The sequence below is a fragment of the Mustela nivalis genome, assembly GCF_964662115.1.
Source record: "Mustela nivalis genome assembly, chromosome: 9".
NCBI classification, from domain to species: domain Eukaryota; kingdom Metazoa; phylum Chordata; class Mammalia; order Carnivora; family Mustelidae; genus Mustela; species Mustela nivalis.
The window spans coordinates 51,919,240-51,940,076 of NC_139028.1; the positions used below are offsets into that span (position 1 = coordinate 51,919,240).

At 37.6% G+C, this 20,837-nt stretch overlaps 1 protein-coding gene and 1 long non-coding RNA gene across 28 annotated transcripts in view; both read left to right on the forward strand.

Annotated features, from left to right (window-relative positions):
• Positions 1 to 20,837, forward strand: part of PICALM (phosphatidylinositol binding clathrin assembly protein) — a 111,669-nt gene that overhangs the window by 20,274 nt on the left and 70,558 nt on the right. The window lies entirely within an intron of this gene.
• On the forward strand, positions 14,064 to 19,371 carry LOC309873465. The gene is made up of 2 exons (XR_014316376.1): positions 14,064 to 18,958; positions 19,187 to 19,371. It is a non-coding gene; the product is annotated as an uncharacterized lncRNA (long non-coding RNA).

Sequence of the window (20,837 nt, forward strand, 5' to 3'; positions counted from 1 at the left end):
TATATTTTCCTCTTACATAGCATTATTTAAAACTTAAAGCCGTATAGGTAGTTTATTATTTTGTGCTTATCTATTTCTGGCTGTTATTTGTCATTACTGTTTACAGCAGTTTGAAAAAAAAGTTTTTAGGAATGGCCTTCATGTTAAGGGTTGAGAGGGGTCTACTTGCCAGAAGTGTGGGACTTAGTGAACTATTACTAGTAAATGGCCGGTGTAATTTTGATTCAGGGTCGCTTTTTAAAAAAAAAGATATTTTTTATTTATTTGTTTGACAGAGAGAGAGAGTCCAAGTAGGCAGAGTAGCAGGCAGAGAAACAGGGAAGCAGGCCCACTGCTGAGCAGAGAGCCAGATGCAGGCCTTGATCCCAGGACCTTGAGATCATGACCCAAGTGGAAGGCAGAGGCTTAACCCACTGAGCCACCCATGCGACTTAGGGTCGCTTTTGTTTAATTGTGAAGTATACGAATAAATAAATGAGATTCCCAGTCCCTACTTATTATCCACATAAAATTAGAAGCTTCGTAGAATCAACAAGAGAAAATCCTGATCAGCAACACTTTGGTTTGGCAAGGATGAAGCAGACATGCTTCATCCTTCAGATGTAGAGTTAATAGGATACCTCCCTTATCCTATTCGTAGGATAGGATCCTATTCGTTGAAACTTCATAGAATCAACAAGAGAAGATTCTGTTCAGTAAGACTTGAGTTTGGCAAGGATGAAGCAAATGTCCTTCATCTTTCAGTAGACTTAGTAAGATACCTGTTGGTATCCTATTGGTAGTTGATCATGGCAGTCAGTTCTGTAGGCCTCCAGGCCACTTGTGACGCACTACCATTTTTACTATAATTTTTTAAGTCTCCTTATCTAAAGACTCCTGATATCTTGTATAATTAGCAACCTCCCCCAAAACTTGTCCCTTCCTATTTAAGTGCTAAGAAATCCTTAGTACTTATCACCATCTGACATATATTTGGTCGTTTGTTTACTGACTGTTTCTCTACACTAGTATCTAAGCTTCCTGATGGTAACAGATTTGTCTGCAGTTGCCTTTTTCTAAGTCCTAAGACTATTTGGCATATTACAGTATTTGATGAATATTGTAGAATGTACAGAATTTCTACTTGTTCATACTAAGGTTTGCAACGCTGAAGTAAGATGGATCACAAAGATTCTGTTGCTCTAATTGCATCTGGGACATGAACTTCGTGTTTTCTGGTTGAGGTAGACTGTGGCAGAGAGTCCATAACTACAATTTATTATTCACTCTGACTAGGCAGAATTTAAACTGTTGAGAAAAGCCATGAAAATCCTTTGGGTTCCTCCTTACTTAAATTTTATACCTGGACTGGACTGTACAGTATAACTTAGCTATGAGAAGGACGACTTTTTGCCCGTTATTTTCTCTCCACCCACTGAGAAATGGGCTTTTGTTTCACCCATAAATCTATAAATATTTATAGCATCATGTCACACATTGTGGAAGATAGGAGAAAACAAAAGATACCTGAATTTATTTGAACAGAAAAGGAAGGGGTGCCTGGGTGGATTGGTGGGTTAAAGCCTCTGCCTTCTGCTCGGGTCGTGGTCCAGGGGTCCTGGGATTGAGCCCTGCATCAGGCTCTCTGCTCTGCGGGCAGCCTGTTTCCTCCTCACTCTCTGCCTGCCTCTCTGCCTACTTGTCATCTCTGTCTGTCAAATAAATAAAATCTTAAAAAACAACAACAAAAATAAAAGGAACACTCAGGGTACAGTTAAGATTATTATATTCCTGATATTTTTGGATATAGAGGTGAAAATTTCTAGTAATCTCCAACTTCCCAGAAGACCTTAGGTTGATTTTTAGAGAAGAAATTTGAGAATCATTTGTCTAGATGTTTTTAATTTAAAAGGTGATTTTCTCAGGGTAAAATAAAAATAGAATCAGAGATTATTAATGTTAGGAAAATTCCCAAGGGTTGGGGGATGAGAGGACAAAATGAACAGAATGGAAGCTTGATTGGGTTTTAGGAAGGCCGAGGAAGAACCTGAATATAGCACCGCAGAAGGAAAAATGCAAATATGCCTGGAGTACGTGGTGATAGTATATTAATTCCTTTGCCACTTGTAGACTTTTATTAGGTCACTTATAACTAGGGTGACAGAGAATTTATATTCTGAACTGGGTCACTTTTGAGAGTGAAAGGATGTGCTATCTGAATGGGACACTGGGACAACAGGTGTAAACCAGAAATGTTTCAGGAAAACCAGGACACTCGATCACCTCCTATTAATAACATACTTTTCTCCAGAATTAGTCCTTAGACCCCAGGTAATTTTTTTTCCTATATGGTACTCTAAACTGCATTTGAGGAGCTTCTTAAACTTTGATTCCTGTTTCTGGTCTTGTTGGAAGGAGAAATTCTTTTCATTTTTTCTTCTCCTGTGGACCATTTGGTGGGGGTAAGTACAGTGTACTTAAGATGAGTTTGTTGACTTTTTATTTTGCTTAGGAAACTATGTTTTGTGCATTTTTGGTCCAGTGTTAGGTTATTTTTAAGAATCCTTGATATATCCCTGTAACTGGGCTGATAAAGTATTTGTAAGTTCTTAGAATATAATACAGAAAGTGAATTTTTAATTTTGGCATTTACTCTTAAATGACTTGATATTTATATAGTTTGCTTTCCTACAAGTGGGGTGGTAATTCTGAAACTTCCAGTCTTCAAGGAAGGGAAGAAAAACACCTTGGGTTTATACAGTGGATATATTATTTTTTTTATGTTGGATCACTGTAATGGTTTCATTTTGTTTTCCTATAAATAAATCTTTTGTTATTCTTACATCAAGTGATGTTATTTTTATTCTGTTAAGTAATTACCATATTATATATTCTGGTAAATTAAAAATTAATAGAAATAACAGTTGCCTTTGAGGTAGTACTTACTAAAATATGATTCACCTCACCTCTGAGATCCTTCTTTGGAATTGGGATGGGAGTAGGGTGTCAGGGTTTGGAAATCACCACTTTGAAGTACTAGAATCCTAAACCTATTCAACATTTAGGAGACAAACCTGAATCCCTCTAGTCTTGCTACAGTGGTATTGTTTTGCTGCACAGTCTGCCATCTAGTGGTAGGAATGCAGAATACACCAGAACACCAAGGAGAAGCCTTAAGTTTTCAGACTTCTTTTTAATATTAAGTTAGCTTATATAGCAGGCTAAAACATTTCGATAATGGGGGGCGGGGGGAGAGAATGACCTTTTCACTTGAAAATATAAATCAGTAGTAGTGAATTCTGAGAGTATTCAAAGAGTATTTGTTTTTTTGTGGAACATTTTTATGACTTAAACTTTCTTCTGCTCTTGTAAGATTTATATATTTTTAACAGATTTGTTGGTGAAGTGGCAAATGCATAAACAGTGTAGATGATTTTAAGAGACAGTACGTTGGACGTATTTGAAAAAGATACTTATATATTGATTAAAATTTTAGTTAATGATTCCATTAACTAAAATGATTTATTTTACATTTTTAAAATTAAAGTACAGACAATTCAACAAACTTGGCTTGTGTTCAGCTATGACCTAAGTGACTAAATTTCAGCTAGATAGTAACAGAGTATCTTAGGGTTGGCTTTGTTTACTTAGCTCCATCTGAATTCTTCCTGTTCTTAGGTAGTCAGTCCCACTTCTTTCCTCTACTGCAGATACAGAGGAGGTCAGTCCATGCTACTTTCTGAAGTGTTCTGAAAGCATCAACACTTGACACTTGGATGGTCTACTCCATAGAAATGCAGACTTAGAATACTATGTTCAAGGTTTTTTTTTTGTTTTTGTTTTTTTTGTTTTTGTTTTGTTTTGTTTTTGACAGAGTACAAGCAGGGGAAGTGGCAGGGAGAGGGAGAGGCAGACTCCCCACCGAGCACGGGGAGACCCATGTGGTACTCCCATCCCAGGACTCTGGGATCATGACCTGAGCTAAAGGCAATGGCTTAACCAGCTGAGCCACCCAAGCGTCCTATGCTAAATTTTTTATTCCTCTTTTTAAAGAACTGGTTTCTTTGGGTGGCCTCCTTAAGCATATCAAATTAGCACTGAGGGGAGGTCTTTTTGGGTTAATGTATGTTAAAAAAAAAAGTTGGCTTAAAATAAATGGGGGGGGGGTGCCTTGGTGGCTCAGTGGGTTAAGCCTCTCTCTCCAGCCCAGGTCATGATCTCAGGGTCCTGGGATGAAGCCCTGCATCGGGCTCTCTGCTCAGCATGGAGCCTGCTGTTCTGCCTACTTGTAATCTCTCTCTCGTCAAATAAATAAACTTAAAAATAATGAAAAATAATAAAATAAATAGGAATAGCCAGATAATGAGAGAATTTATAATGGCTTGCTTATAGCAACTTTTGAATAGTTTTAAGGGAAAAATACCTCTTGTTTTACATGGTGATTAAAAAAATCAGTCAAAAGGAAAGAAAAATTGGGGCACCTGGCGGTTCGGTCAGAAAAGCATGTGACTCTTGATCTCTTGTTCTAGGTGTCATGAGTTTGAACCCCACCACGGGTATAGAGATGACGTGAATAAATGTAACTTTAAAAAAAGGGAAAGAAAAACTTACTATGGCATAAACAGGTTAAATATAGCATGTACAATTACCAAAGCGTTATCTTTACATTTCTTAGTTTTCATGTGTGAATCTTTTGTTCATTCATTTTGCAGAGAACCCAGTGTGACAAAAATAGCATATCTAGTTGTAGTAACAGATTGGTTTTTCCTGCAGCTGCAACTTTTTTTTTTTTTTTTTTTTAGTAAGATGGTCCTTTGCCTTTTTTTGTGGGTTCTGGAGGTAATGTAAGGTTCATCTGCCATGGTGAGAGATTGAACTTGTGTTCACAGTATCGGCCTGCCTCTGGAAGAGTGGCTACCAGATTTTCAGCTGTTATACCATGTTGCTCTTGTGTGTGTACCATGTCATCACGTGCTTGAAGAAATAAACACATCAGGGCTGTCCTTTCTGCCATTGATCATGGTATTCTCCAAAGGGTCTGGAATGTCCTTGTATACTGTGACTTAGCTCCTTTAGCTTCTTAGTTCTTTTATCAAAACCATTTGGATATCTTTATTTCTTTTTAATACTTTGAAAATGTACCTTTTTCTCCTCTTTCAAATTATCTCATCCTTGTAATTTTTCCCCCCAGTCCTTGTTACTTGTTTGAAACACTCTATGGTACGTGAATTTTCCCCCAGTTTTTACCTTCAAACCCAATTAATAAGTTGCTATAGGATTGGTATTTGCTGTGTGACAGGAGATGTGCTTAATGAGAGTTGTAAAATTATGAACTAATAGTTCTTTTATATGTTGATTGTGACTACCTATTCATATATAGTTCAGTTGCTGAATAATTTTGGAAGCATTCAGTTCTTTTCCTATCAACCTATTCAATATTGAGGCCCATCAGTACATATCAGACAATCTTATACATCTACAGTTTTAAAAAATGGAATCTGATTCTGTGGTGTTCTTTAACATGGCTTTGATTTAATGTGCCATGAATATTTTCCCGTTAGCCTTTTTTGCTCTCTGTTTGTTGGCCTCGTAGTGTTTCATTTTAAGACTGCTGTCTTTACCATTATTGAACATGTCCTTTTTCATTGTCACTTAGCTCCTTTAACTTCAAAATACTTTATCAAAGCCACTGGGATATCTTTATTTCTTTTTAACACTTTGAAATGTACCCTTCTTTTTTCAAATTAACTCAGTCTTATTGAGTAGTATGTATGTAGTATGTAAGTCTTTTCCTAGTTTTTACTTTCACATCCAGTTAGTAATTTGGTTAGATTTATTTCTTAAGGTATATGCCAGTCTAAGAAGACCGTATTTCTAAATTAATTGTAATGGGGATTATATAAAAGTACAACCTTGTGTTTCACATGGAAGGACCCTGCAGACTATTAAGTTAAAATGGTAACATTTACATCGCAACCTTACACACAAAAAAAAATGAGTGGAGGAGTAACATTTAAGACTGTTTATTCCATTTCCTAGACATTTGACACTTAAGGTAAGTGCTCTTTGTATAAAATTATTTTGGCATAAGTCTCATTTCAACTTGCGGTTTTTTTTTTTTTAAGATTTTATTTATTTATTTGAGAGAAAGAACGAGAGAGTGAGAGCATGAGAGAAGGAGGGTCAGAGGGAGAGGCAGACTGCCTGCCTAGCAGGGAGCCGGATGTGGGATTCTATCCTAGGACTCCAGGATCCTGACTGAGCCACCCAGGCACCCTCACCTTCTGTGTTTTATAAATACTTTCAAATTTATGCTAAATGAGAAAAAAACGTTGCTGATACTTTTTTAAAAAGCAAAAGTTCAGAAACTTTTCCTCTACGGTTTCTTTTTCTTTCTTTCAAGACTTTATTTATTTGACAGAGGGAGAGACAGTGAGAAAGGGAATTCAAGAAGCGGGAGAAGGAGAAGCATACTCCCACTGAGCAGAGAACCCGATGTGGGACTTGATTTTAAGATCCTGGGGTCATGACCAGAGCCGAAGGCACATGCTAAATGACTCAGCCACCCAGCTGCCCCTCCTCTACTATTTCTTGACTACTGTTTTTGTTGCTGTTTCTTGATGAATAGTTGTTCCTACTGTTTGTACTCCTACCCAGGAAAGAGTTCAAAGATCTGATCGGTGAAGCAACATTTGATGATCCATTTAATTTGTCTTCCAGATTGAGTGTATCTCTAATTTTCTAGATTGAAGAAATGAGTCCTGTTAATGAAATTGTATCTTTCATAAGCTTAGAGTACACATCATACTCAAGAGTAAAGAGCTCAAATCCTTTCTTCTAAGTCCAGGAACAAGATAAAGATGCAACTTCTATGCCACTTCTATTCCATGGTACTGGAAATCTTACCTAGCGCAAGAAAAAGAAATAAAAAGCATCCACCTTGGAAAGAAAGTAGTAAAATGGTCACTGTTTCCTGATGACATAATATTATATAGAAGACCCTAAAGACTTCATCAAAAAACTGTTAACTAAAAAATGAAGTCAGTAAAATTGCAGGATAAAAACACACAAAAATCTGTTGCATTTCTTTGTAGTGGTAATTATCAGGAAAATAAAATAATCCCATTTATAGTTACCTCAAAAAGAAGAAAATTCCTAGGAATAAACTTAAAGGAGATGAAAGACCTATATATTGAAATCCGCAGGGGTTACTAAAAGAATTTGAAGAGACAACTATAAAGGTTGCTCATGGATTGGAAAAATTAATGTCGTTAAAATATCCATGCTGTTCAAAGCAATCCACAGATTCAGTGCAATTTCTACCAAAATTCCAGTGGGATTTTTTCAAAGAAGTAGAACGACTAATTCTAAAATTTTACAAAACAGCCAGACACACAGATAGCCAAAACAGTCTTGAAAGAACAAAACCGGACACATCACACACCCTCCCTCATTTTTAAATTATATTACAAGCTTATAGTAACTAACAGTGTGGTATTGTCATAAAAGTAGGCATATGGATCAGTGGAACAGAAAGAGAGCCTATGAATAAACCTGAGTATATATGGTCAATTAATTTATGACAGAGGAGCCAAGAATATACACTTGGGAAGGAGTAGTCTCTTCAACAAATGGTTCTGGGAAAACTGGGCAGCCACGTGGAAAATAATGAAACCCAACCACTGTCTTAAACCATACATAAAAATGAGTTCAAAATGGATTAAAGACTTGAATGTAAGCCCTGAAACCATAAAAATCCTAGAAGAAAACATAGGTGGTAAATTTCCTGATACAGGTTTTGGTGGTAATTTTTTTGCATATGTGCTGCTGAAGCGAGCACAGTGATGATTTTTTTGAATCTGACACAAAAAGCAGAAGCAACAAAAGCAAAACTAAGTGGGATTACATCATACTAAAAGGCTTCTGCACAACAAACAAAACCATTAAATTGAGAAAGCACTCTACTGAATGGGGGAAGATATTTGCAGATCATACATTTGATAAGGGGTTAATATTTAAAATATATAAAGAACACATAAAACTCAGTAGCAAAAACAGTCCACTTAAAAAAATGGCTGAAGATCTGAATAGATCCCCCCCGTCCAAGAAAACAGAGAGATAGCCAACAGGATTGTAAAAAGGTGCTCAACATCATTAATCATCAGGGAAACACAAATGGAAACCATAGTGAGATACCACCTTATGACTGTTAAAGTGGCCATTATCAAAAAGACAGATACCAAGTGGAGAAGAGGGAATCCTTGTGCAGTGTTGGTGGGAATGTAAACTAGTGTACCTACTGGGAAGAAAGTATGGAGATTCATCAAATTGAAAATAGAACTGTATGATCCAGCAGTTCAACTTTTGGGTAACTTGAAAAGATAAATGCAACCCTCATGTTCATTGCAGTATTATGTACGATTGCCAAGATAGGGAAACATCGTAGCTGTCCATTGATGGGTGAATGCATATAGAGATTGTGGTATGTTTGCACAGTGGAATATTGTTCAGCCATTAAAAAGAATGAAATCGGGGCACCTGGGTGGCTCAGTGGGTTAAGCCGCTGCCTTCGGCTCAGGTCATGATCTCAGGGTCCTGGGATCGAGCCCCACATCGGACTCTCTGCTCTGCAGGGAGCCTGTTCCCTCCTCTCTCTCTCTCTCTGCCTGTCTCTCTGCCTGCCTGTGATCTCTCTCTGTCAAATAAATAAATAAAATCTTAAAAAAAAAAAAAAAAAAGAATGAAATCTTGCCATGTACAACGGCATGGATGGCTCTCCAAGGCATTGTGCTAAGTGAAATAAGTCAGGAAGACAAGCACCATGTTATGTCTTACATGAGGATATTAAAAAAGCTGATAGATACAGGGGACAGATTGGTGATTGCAAGAGGTGGGGAATGAAGGTGGTAGAAATGGATGAAGGGAGTTATTGGTAAAAAATGCAATTGATACAAAACAAATTTGGAGTCGTTTAAAATGTTTGTTTATATATTCATATACATGGCATAGGTATATGTAATATATATAAAGGCACTGAAAAAAGAAAGAACAGTACTTAATTATTAGTATCTATTGAGACTTTCTTAATGTATAGTTCCCAGAGCATTTAGCTAATCCTGAAAAGAGTCTTAAAATGATGTGGACATACATACATGCTGAAAAAGTATGTTTCAGGTGATCCTTTGGAAAGAGATTGTTTTGCATTTGGCTAAATGATTATGATACAGTGTGGGGTTTTTTTGTCTTTGTTTTCATTTGTTTGTTTTTTTTTTTTAACTAATACTGTTTTTAGCCAAGTTTATTTATTAGAAAATCTACTTGGGTATCAGCATAGTTTTGATATATATAGTCCCGTGAATGCCTGTGTAGTTGGGAACTTGTTACCCTCAATATTCTGCTAATGGTGCATGCCTGACTTGCTGTGGAAGTGAACACGAAGTGGCTTAAGTTTCTAAAGTTGTGAACTCTGCCTTGGGAGATGTGTATAGGCTTGTGTGCTATACTAAGAATAGGACTGTAAGATTAGTGAAGCCATCTGGTAATTGGTTACTCCTAAGTTTTTGAGATTTTGCTGGACATTTTCCGTGAAAAAAATTGTATGTTTCATTCTTGTTTTACATTGATTAGCTATTTAAGACTTGCACTGAATTGGCTAATTGGGTATTCACTTGCTATATATGTTTCCAAGCACTCTTTTCTTTTACAAAAATTTAAATCTGTTCATAAATCTGTCACTACTATAGTAGTGAGTTTCTGTGATGTGACCTTTTGGAAAGTCTTATTTGTGTTAATACAGGTAATGTTTACTTTGCCTCATCATTGTTGGAGGAGGGCATATTAGATAATAAAAGTGGGAGTATTTTGTTTGTATAGTAGGGATTGATTCCTTCCACTGTCTGGAAAAATGTTCTTATGTTTCTGTGGTAGGCCTGTTTTCTTCCTGCATGTATGTGCTAGAATCCTCATAACTTATCACTTATCCCTAATGCAAAGAACCTATATCCCATGTTTTAATTTTTTTTGGTGTCGGGGTTAGGAATTATTAATAATGTAATGTCAAGAAAGTATTTCAGTTTTTATATTTTTAAGGTAAATAACTAAAAGAAAATCCAAAGTGTGTTTCCATTTAGAACCTTTTGATTGGTAAGGGAAATTTAATATCAAGTTTGTGGTTTATAAGAGCTGAGGTCTTCTGAATTGAGAATGGGAAAAGCAGTAGCTATCAAGATTCCCATGATATTTGTGTTTCTTGTTTGGAGTAATTTGCTTTTGGTTGGTTAGAGGTGGGATACATTTTCCTTCCTTTTGCTGGGGCTCAGACTTAGAAGCTTTTTCAAGCTGTTGTTGTAGTAGAGACATTGTGCTGAGGAAAAATTACTGCCTAGAGAACTGCTTGAGTTAAAATACTATAAGGAAGTGTATTTTGTAGAGTTAGTGTTAACGATTCAGTGTTTCTTCTCCCAGGAATATTTGTATAACTTGGTTTTGTGTTTGGTCTACTGTGGGTTCATAATCTCAGCATGAATTCTTACTTCTTTTTGCTTTTTAATGTGAAGTACCATATTTTAGTTTCTGGACTTATCTTCAAGTTTTTATGTGCTCATTTCTAAAGTATACAGTAGTTTTCATAAACATTATTTTAAAAACCCTTTATTTTTTAGATCCTCTTCCACCTGAAATTTGAAAATTTTCACATGTAATGTGCTCAGGTTAGTTTTTTATTCTTTTGACAGTAGATTGTGCAGATAGTCAAAGATTGTTGGTTTTAGTCTACATAAAAAATACCATTTTGGATGCTTATTTAAAAAGTCATGCTAGGACTGTCATATACTTATTTAAATGAATGTATTTATTCAAAAAGTATGAGTGATCACGGTACACAAGGCACTGTTTTGGACCTTTGAGGATGTAGTAGAGACAAAACAGAGCTTTGCCCACATGGAACTTAAATTTTAATTGAGAGAGAAAAACATTAAACAGATTAAGATGAGTTAGATGGTAAATGCAGACAGAGTGAGTAAGGGTGGATAGTGAGGGTCTAGAGGTAGAGAAGTGCCCTGAGGCTTTGTTATTTTGTATAATTACTCAGAAGAGTTCATCTGATAAGGTGACATTTTTTAAAAGATCTGTAAGAATAAAGTGTGGGAGCAAAAAGTGTAGATATTGGGAGAAGAGTATTCTAGGCAGAAGGAACAACAAGTGCTGAGCATTTGAGGTAAGAAGAGTTCTTGGCCTGTGGGAGGCATTGCAAAGGAGATGTCAGTGCAACAGAAGCAAAGTGATGCAGAGGGAGTGGATTACAAAGGCTTACTGTAGTATTGGTAGAATATATATTCTAATGTTATATGTAAAATACTGTAGTTGTTGAAACTGTGATTTATACCTTTTGGTTCACTTAAGATCAGACTCTTTCTGACTAGTCTAGCAGTTTATTACCTCTGTGATGAAGAGAAATTGCTAACAAAAATGTTTGCAGTCTCCTTTTAAGGTCTCTCAAACTAGTTAGAAGGTAATGATTTGGAAGCAAATAATTACAGTGTAGAAGAATTCTATTATGTAGAATTATGTGCTAGCTTTAGTGACTGGAGGGCACGTTAGTATGTGAAGGGAAGACTTGATTCATTTTGAAGAATGAGCTTCAAGTGTGAAACAGCAAGGTATATCACAGAAAACTGGGAAGTGGTTTTGTGTTGGAAGCGAAGATTCAAGAAAGAATATTGACAAGGATGAAATGTATGCCATCTTGTAAATAGTAGGGATGTCATTGAGGTTAAGCACTGAAAGTGTTGTATTGTAGATCATTCTGTGGTCAGTTCAGAGATTGTTTGTAGGTGTGAGGTGGGTGAGACCCCAAATCAGTTATCATCAGATAAGAAGCAGTCAGTCCAGCATTTCTTTATGGGGACAGTTATGGGAGGACCGTGTTTGTTTGTTTTTATTCATTTATTAAAGTAGCCTCTGTGCCCAATGTGGGGCTTGAACTCATGACCCTGAGATCAAGAGTCACATGCTCAATCAGGTGAGCCAGCTAGGTGCCTCAAATGGGTGGAACAGTTTTAAACTGTGAAGTGCTAATTGTGCATTGTAGGACAATTAATAATCTTCCTTGTCCTAGGTATTAAATGCCGGTAAAATCTCTCTATGTTAATCTTCTTCCCTAATTTCTGAATACTTAGAGGATAGGTGGCTCCCCCTAGTTAAGAAATGATTAGAAATTAGGGACACCTAGGTGGCTCAGTCAGTGAAATATGGCTCCCTTAGCTCAGGTCATGATCTCAGAGAGTCCTGGGATTGACCTCCTGTCCTGCTCTCTGCTCAGCAGGGAGCCTGCTTCTTCCTCTCCCTCTGCCTGCCCCTCTACCTGCTTGTGCTTGCCTTCTTTCTCAAATAAATAAAATCCTAAAAAAATTTTTAAAAATCCCAAATAAATAGAATTTAAACTCTGGCTTGGGCGGTCATAGTTGGATAAGGAGGAACAGGTAGAATTGCTGGAGATTACAAGACTTGATTATCGATGGGCTCTAGGGGGAGTGTATATGAATATAGATGAATATAGAGAGGTTTGGAGCATCTTTGGGTCAATAGTGTGACAATAAATTTTATGACAGTTTCAGTTTTGAAAACTAAAAAAAATCAAAAACAAAAAAACCAAGATTCTGAGGAGTGTAAAATGACTTCATGCTGTCAAGGGGGAGTAACTAAGAACTGAATAACTTATCTAGACAGTTTCTGGAAGGATATAGAAAAATGCAAGATACAGCAAGATAGAGGAAGAAAAAAACTAAGAATATAACTTAAAATTGAGTTCAGAACTTGACCAGTGTGTTTGAAGTTTTAAAGGATTCAAAAGGAGCAAGACAAGTATGCCTTGGCCTCAGATTACTTTTTGAGGGGCAGAGAGAAAGCTTAGCATTGGAAATAAGGGTACATGATATATTTAATGCTATAGGACAGGTATGACATACTATTTAAGAAGAATCAGAGAGGGACGCCTGGGTGGCTCAGTGGGTTAAAGCCTCTGCCTTCGGCTCAGGGCATGATCCCAGGGTCCTGGGATTGAGCCCCACTTTGGGCTCTCTGCTCAGCAGGGAGCCTGCTTCGCTGCTCTCTCTCTGCCCACCTCTCTGCTTGTGATCTCTGTCTGTCAAATAAAATCTAAAAAAAAAAAAAAAAAAAAAAGAATCAGAGAAGGTAGAAATCAAGTTCTGTTTTTTATTATCAGAAACTGAACCATACACACCAAAATAAAAGTACTATTTAATTTTTGTTGCAAGTATGAATTGTGAAAGCCTTGTATCCTTGTATCATTTTTCTGTTCCGTGGGTATTCTGACTATTTCGTGCTTTGTTCTTAAAGCACAGTTGGCCAGGGTTAACTGTTAACTGCTTATCAAATGTTACTTTGTATAATAATTGGGCTTGTTTGAACAGACAATTTTGAAAGATTGTAAGTAGATAAATGATCAGCACTACTTTGGTGTTTTCTTGCTATCAAGGCCAAGTTAGGTCACTTGAATTTTTACTTAATCATTATGTGCTGGAGAGTAAAAAGGCAGCACATGAATAACTTCAATTTCTTTCCCTTTATGGTAGTTACAGCTGAGATATATATATATATAAAATTTTTTTTTTACAATATCATTGAAATGTATTTACTGACATGAAACTTTAATGCCATGTACATGAGAAAGAGCAAGTAACAAAAATATGGCAGGCAAGCACCTATAACCATTTATGCATATGCAAAGAAGGAAGTCTGGAAATATACCACAATAACAGTGATTATTTCTGGTAATAAGATCGCAGACAGCTTTTTAAAAATTTTGCCTCTTTTTTGCCTTTTATGCTCTTTCTACAATAAGCATATACTTCTTGAGTTTAAAAAAGTTGTTTCTTTTTTTTTGTTTTTTTAAATTTTATTTTTTATTTTTTTAAAAGCATATAATGTATTTTTATCCCCAGGGGTACAGGTCTGTGAATCGCCAGGTTTACACACTTCACAGCACTCACCCTCCCCAGTGTCCATAACCCCACCCCCCTCTCCCAACCACACTCCCCCCAGGAACCCTCAGTTTGTTTTGTGAGATTAAGAGTCACTTATGGTTTGTCTCCCTCCCGATCCTATCTTCTTTCATTTATTCTTTTCCTACCACCCCAGCTCCCCACGTTGCATCTCCACTTCCTCATATCAGGGAAATCATATGATAGCTGTCTTTCTCCAATTGACTTATTTCACTAAGCATGATACCCTCTAGTTCCATCCATGTTGCAAATGGCAAGATTTCATTTCTTTTGATGGCTGCATAGTATTCCTTTGTATATATATACCACATCTTCTTTATCCATTCATTTGTTGATGGACATCTAGGTTCTTTCCATAGTTTGGCTATTGCAGACATTGCTGCTATAAACATTCAGGTGCACATGCCCCTTCAGAGCACTACGTTTGTATCTTTAGGGTAAATACCCAGTGGTACAATTGCTGGGTCATAGGGTAGCTCTATTTTTAACTTTTTGAGGAACCTCCATGCTGTTTTCCAGAGTGGTTGCACCAGCTTGCATTCCCACCAACAGTATAGGAGGGTTCTCCTTTCTCCGCATCCTCGCCAGCATCTGTCATTTCCTGACTTATTAATTTTAGCCATTCTGACTGGTGTGAGGTGGTATCGCATTGTGGTTTTGATTTGTATTTCCCTGATGCTGAGTGATGTGGAGCACTTGTTCATGTGTCTGTTGGCCATCTGGATGTCTTCTTTGCAGAAATGTCTGTTCATATCTTCTGCCCATTTCTTGATTGGATTATTTGTTCTAGGTGAGTTTGCTATGTTCTTTATAGATTTTGGACACTAGCCCTTTATCTGATATGTTATTTGCAAATATCTTCTCCCATTCTGTCAGTTGTCTTTTGGTTTTGTTAACTGTTTCATTTGCTGTGCAAAAGCTTTTGATCTTGATGAAATCCCAATAGTTCATTTTTGCCCTTGCTTCCCTTCCTTTGGCGATGTTCCTAGGAAGACATTGCTGCAGCTGAGGTTGAAGAGGTGGTTGCCTGTGTTCTCCTCAAGGATTTTGATGGATTCCTTTCTCACGTTGAGGTCCTTCATCCATTTTGAGTCTATTTTCGTGTGTGGTGAAGGAAATGGTCCAATTTCATTTTTCTGCATGTGGCCGTCTAATTTTCCCAACACCATTTATTGAAGAGGCTGTCTTTTTTACATTGGACATTCTTTCCTGCTATTGAAGATTAGTTGATCATAGAGGTGAGGGTCTATTTCTGGGCTCTCTGGTCTGTTCCATTGATCTATTTGTCTGTTTTTGTGCCGGTACCATGTTGTCTTGGTGACAGCTTTGTAATAAAGCCTGAAGTCCGGAATTGTGATGCCACCAACTTTGGCTTTCTTTTTCAATATTTCTTTGGCTATTCGAGGTCTTTTCTGGTTCCATATAAATTTTAGAATTATTTGTTCCATTTCTTTGAAAAAAAAAATGGGTGGGATTTTGATAGGGATTGCATTAAATGTGTAGATTGCTTTAGGTAGCATAGACATTTTTACAATATTTGTTCTTCCAATCCATGAGCATGGAATTTTTTTCCATTTGCTTGTGTCTTCCTCAATTTCTTTCATGAGTACTTTATAGTTTCCTGAGTATAGATTCTGTGTCTCTTTGGTTAGGTTTATCCCTAGGTATCTTATAGTTTTGGGTGCAATTGTAAATGGGATTGACTCCTTAATTTCTTTTTCTTCTGTCTTGTTGTTGGTGTAGAGAAATGCAACTGATTTCTGTGCATTGATTTTATATCCTGACACTTTACTGAATTCCTGTACAAGTTCTAGCAGTTTTGGAGTGGAGTCTTTTGGGTTTTCCACACATAGTATCAGATCATCTGTGACTTGTTTGACTTCTTCTTTGCTGATTTGGATGCCTTTAATTTCTTTTTGTTGTCTGATTGCTGAGGCTAGGACTTCTAGTACTATGTTGAGTAGCAGTGGTGATGATGGACATCCCTGCTGTGTTCCTGACCTTAGCAGAAAAGCTTTCAGTTTTTCTCCATTGAGAATGATGTTTGCAGTGGGTTTTTCATAGATGGCTTTGATAATATTGAGGTATGTGCCCTCTATCCCTACACTTTGAAGAGTTTTGATCAGGAAGGGATGCTGTACTTTGTCAAATGCTTTTTCAGCATCTATTGAGAGTATCATATGGTTCTTGTTCTTTATTTTATTAATGTATTGTATCACATTGATTGATTTGCAGATGTTGACCAACTTTGCAGCCCTGGAATAAATCCCACTTGGTCATGGTGAATAATCCTTTTAATGTACTGTTGAATCCTATTGGCTAGTATTTTGGTGAGAATTTTCGCATCTATGTTCATCAAGGATATTGGTCTGTAGTTCTCTTTTTTGAGGGATCCTTGTCTGGTTTTGGGGTCAAGGTGATGCTGGCCTCATAAAATGAGTTTGGAAGTTTTCCTTCCATTTCTATTTTTTGGAACAGTTACAGGAGAATAGGAATTAGTATTTCTTTAAATGTTTGGTAGAATTCCCCCCGTGAAGCCGTCTGGCCCTGGGCTTTTGTTTGTTTGGAGATTTTGGATGACTATTTCAATCTCCTTACTGGTTATGGGTCTTTTCAGGTTTTCTCTTTCTTCCTGGTTCAGTTGTGGTAGTTTATATGTCTCTAGGAATGCATCCATTTCTTCCAGATTTGTTGGCGTAGAGTTGCTCATAGTATGTTCTTATAATTGTTTGTATTTCTTTGGTGTTAGTTGTGATCTCTCCTCTTTCATTCATGATTTTATTTATTTGGGTCCTTTCTCTTTTCTTTTTGATAAGTCTGGCCCGGGGTTTATCAATCTTATTAATTCTTTCAAAGAACCAGCTCCTAGTTTTGTTGATTTGTTCTGTTGTTTTTTTTGGTTTCTATTTCATTGATTTCTGCTCTGATGTTTATGATTTCTCTTCTCCTGCTGGGTTTAGGCTTTCTTTCTTGTTCTTTCTCCAGCTCCTTTAGGTGTAGGGTTAGGTTGTGTATTCAAGACCTTGTTTCTTGAGAAACGCTTGTACCACTATATATTTTCCTTTCAGGACTGCCTTTGCTGTGCCCCACAGATTTTGAACCCTTGTGTTTTCATTATCATTTCTTTCCATGAATTTTTTCAATTCTTCTTTAATTTCCTGGGTGACCCATTCATTCTTTAGAAGGATGCTGTTTAGTCTCCATGTATTTGTGTTCTTTCCAGATTTCCTCTTGTGATTGAGTTCTAGCTTCAGAGCATTGTGGTCTGAAAATATACAGGGAATGATCCCAGTCTTTTGATACTGGTTGAGACCTGATTTAGAACCCAGGATGTGATCTATTCTGGAGAATGTTTCATGTGCTCTAGAGAAGAATGTGTATTCTGTTGCTTTGGGATGAAATGTTCTGAATATATCTGTGATGTCCCTCTGGTCCAGTGTGTCATTTATGTCCTTTATTTCCTTGTTGATATTTTGCTTGGATGATCTGTCCATTTCACCGAGGGGAGTTTTAAAGTCCCCTACTATTATTGCATTATTGTAGATGTGTTTCTTTGATTTTGTTAATTAATTGGTTTATATAGTTGGCTGCTCCCACGTTAGGGGCATAGATATTTAAAATTGTTAGATCATCTTGTTGGACAGACTTTTTGAGTATGATATTGTCCTTCCTCATCTCTTATTATAGTCTTTGGCTTAAAATCTAATTGATCTGATGTAAGGATTGCCTTACAATCCTTAAACCCAGCTTTCTTCTGATGTCCATTATCATGGTAAATTATCCCCCCCCCCCACACTTTAAATCTGGAGGTTTCTTTGGGTCTAAAATGAGTTTCTTGTAGGCAACATACTGATTTTTTTTTTTTAACCCATTCTGATACCCTTTGTCTTTTGATTGGGGCGGATAGTCCATTAACATTCAGGGTAACTATTGAGAGAGATGAATTTAGTGCCATTGTATTGCCTGTAAGGTGACTGTTACTGTATATTGTCTCTGTTCCTTTCTGATCTACTACTTTTAGGCTCTCTCTTTGCTTAGAGGACCCCTTTCAATATTTCCTGTAGAGATGGTTTGGTGTTTGCAAATTCTTTCAGTTTTTGTTTGTCCTGGAAGCTTTTAATCTCTCCTTCGATTTTCAATGATAGCCTAGCTGGATATAGTATTCTTGGCTGAATGATTTTCTCGTTTAATGCTCTGAATATATGCCAGTTCTTTCTGGCCTGCCAGGTCTCTGTGGATAAGTCTGCTGCCAATCTAATATTTTTAACCATTGTATGTAACAGACTTCTTTTCCCAGGCTGCTTTCAGGATTTTCTCTTTGTCGCTAAGACTTGTAAATTTTACTCTTAGGTGACGAGGTGTGGACCTATCTTGTTGATTTTGGGGGGGGGGTTCTCTGCACCTCCTGGATTTTGATGCTTGTTCCCTTTGCCATATTAGGGAAATTCTCTACAATAATTCTCTCCAATATACCTTCTGCTCCCCTCTCTCTTCTTCTTCTGGAATCCCAATTATTCTAATGTTGTTTTGTCTTATGTTGTCACTTATCTCTCTAATTCTCCCCTCAGGGTCCAGTAGCCGTTTGTCTCTCTTTTGTTCAGCTTCTTTATTCTCTGTCATTTGGTCTTCTATATCACTAATTCATTCTTCTGCCTCATTTATCCTAGCAGTAAGAGCCTCCATTTTTTATTGCACCTCATTAATAGCTTTTTAAATTTCAACTTGGTTAGATTTTAGTTCTTTTCTCCAGAAAGGGCTTTTATCTCTCCAGAGAGGGTTTCTCTAATATCTTCCATGCCTTTTTCCAGCCTGGCTAAAACCTTGAGAATCGTCATTATGAACTCTATATCTGACATATTACCAATGTCTGTATTGATTAGATCCCTAGCCTTCGGTACTGCCTCTTGTTCTTTTTTTTGTGGTGAGTTTTTCTGCCTTGTCATTTTGTCCAGATAAGAGTATATGAAGGATGGGCACCTGGGTGGCTCAGTGGGTTAATCCGCTGCCTTCGGCTCAGGTCATGATCTCAGGGTCCTGGGATCGAGTCCCACATCGGGCTCTCTGCTCAGCAGGGAGCCTGCTTCCATCTCTCTCTCTCTCTCTGCCTGCCTCTCCACCTACTTGTGATCTCTCGCTATCAAATAAATAAATAAAATCTTTAAAAAAAAAAAAAAAAAAAAAAAAAGAGTATATGAAGGAGCAAATAAAATATTGAAAGGGTGGCAAAGACTTCAGAAAAATGTGCTTTAACCAAATCAGAAGACATCCCAAATCGTGGGAGGGAGAAAGGGGATAAAAAGAAGTTCAGAAAAAAAAAAATAAATAAAATAAAAGAAGAAAACTAATAAAGACAAAATATAAAAAAGAAAAATTATATATATATTAGATAAACTAGTTAAAAAACGTTAAAAAAGAAAAGGGTAAATGTTAAAAAAAATTTAGCAGAAGAAAAAAAATTAAATTAAAAAAAATTAAATTAACTTTAAAGAATCGTGGGGAGAAAGCCATGGTGAGTTCCATGCTTTGTTTTCTCCTCCACTGGAATTCTGCTGTTCTCCTTGGTAGGTGAACTTTGTCTTGGCTGGATTTCTTGTTGATCTTCTGGGGGAGGGACCTGTTGTAGTGATTCTCAAGTGTCTTTGCCGCAGTCAGAATTGCACCACCCTTAATCAGGAGACTTTGTCCCTTGAACGTTTTCTGTAGAGTTCCAGAGGACGGGAATGAAAATGGCGGCCTCCCAGTCTCCAGCTGGAGGAGCCGAGAGCTTGGGTCCCCACTCCTCAGTGCGCCCTCAGAGAAAAAAGCCCAATCACTCCCGTCTCCCTGGCCTCTGCCGTGCTCCAAGCTCACCCAGCCTGTGACTGGTTCAAGGTAAACCCGAGCTGAGAGCTCACTCCTTGGCTCTGTCTCTTTAGCCGACTTCCCCAGTTTAATACCTGTGAGCTCTGTGCCACTCAGACACCCCCAATCCTTCTGTGACCCAGTGGGACCTAGGGCCACGCTGGCCCCGCGTGGGCTTCACCCCGGTTTAGCCTCTGGAGCTGTGTCCCTCAGTGGAGCAGACTTTTGAAAGTCCTGATTTTGTGCTCCGTTGTTCCGCCGCTTGCCGGGAGGGCCCCCGCCACCCGGTCTATTTTCCCGTCGCTTTGGATTAACTTCTCCGCAGGTCCTACCTTTCAGAAAGTGGTCGATTTTCTGTTTCTAGAATTGCTGTTCTTCCTCTCTTCGATCTCCTGTTGAATTTGTAGTTGTTTGCAATGGTTTGATAAGCTATCTAGCTGATCTCCTGCTACGTGATGTATTCTCAGCCTGCTACTTCTCTGCCATCTTCGATACTTGTATATTTTTAAACATACTTTAAAACAACTCATTTCTTGGTCTTCCTCTCTGTTCTCTAAATTGGATTGTATTTTTATTTTCTTCATTGAATTTGAAAATAATGTCTCTTGAGTACATTGGAGGTAAAACTCTAAGGTCTGTTTAGAGCTGCCTCTCCCTCAGTTTTGGTGCTGAAACAATTGTGTTAGACTATTTTATAGTAATGCTCTTCTGTTTAAAACATACAGTTGGAATGTACGGCGACGCCTGGGTGGCTCAGTTGGTTAAGTGGCTGCCTTCCGCTCAGGTCATGATCCCAGTGTCCTGGGATTGAGTCCCACATCGGGCTCCTTGCTTGGCAGGAGCCTGCTTCTCTCCCTGTCTCTGCCTGCCACTCTGTCTGCCTGTACTCGCTCTCGCGCACACTCTCTCTCTTTCTCTCTCTCTGACAAATAAATAAATAAAATCTTTTTTTAAAAAATTGGAACGTACGTTGTTTTAACTGTTCAGAGTAATAGC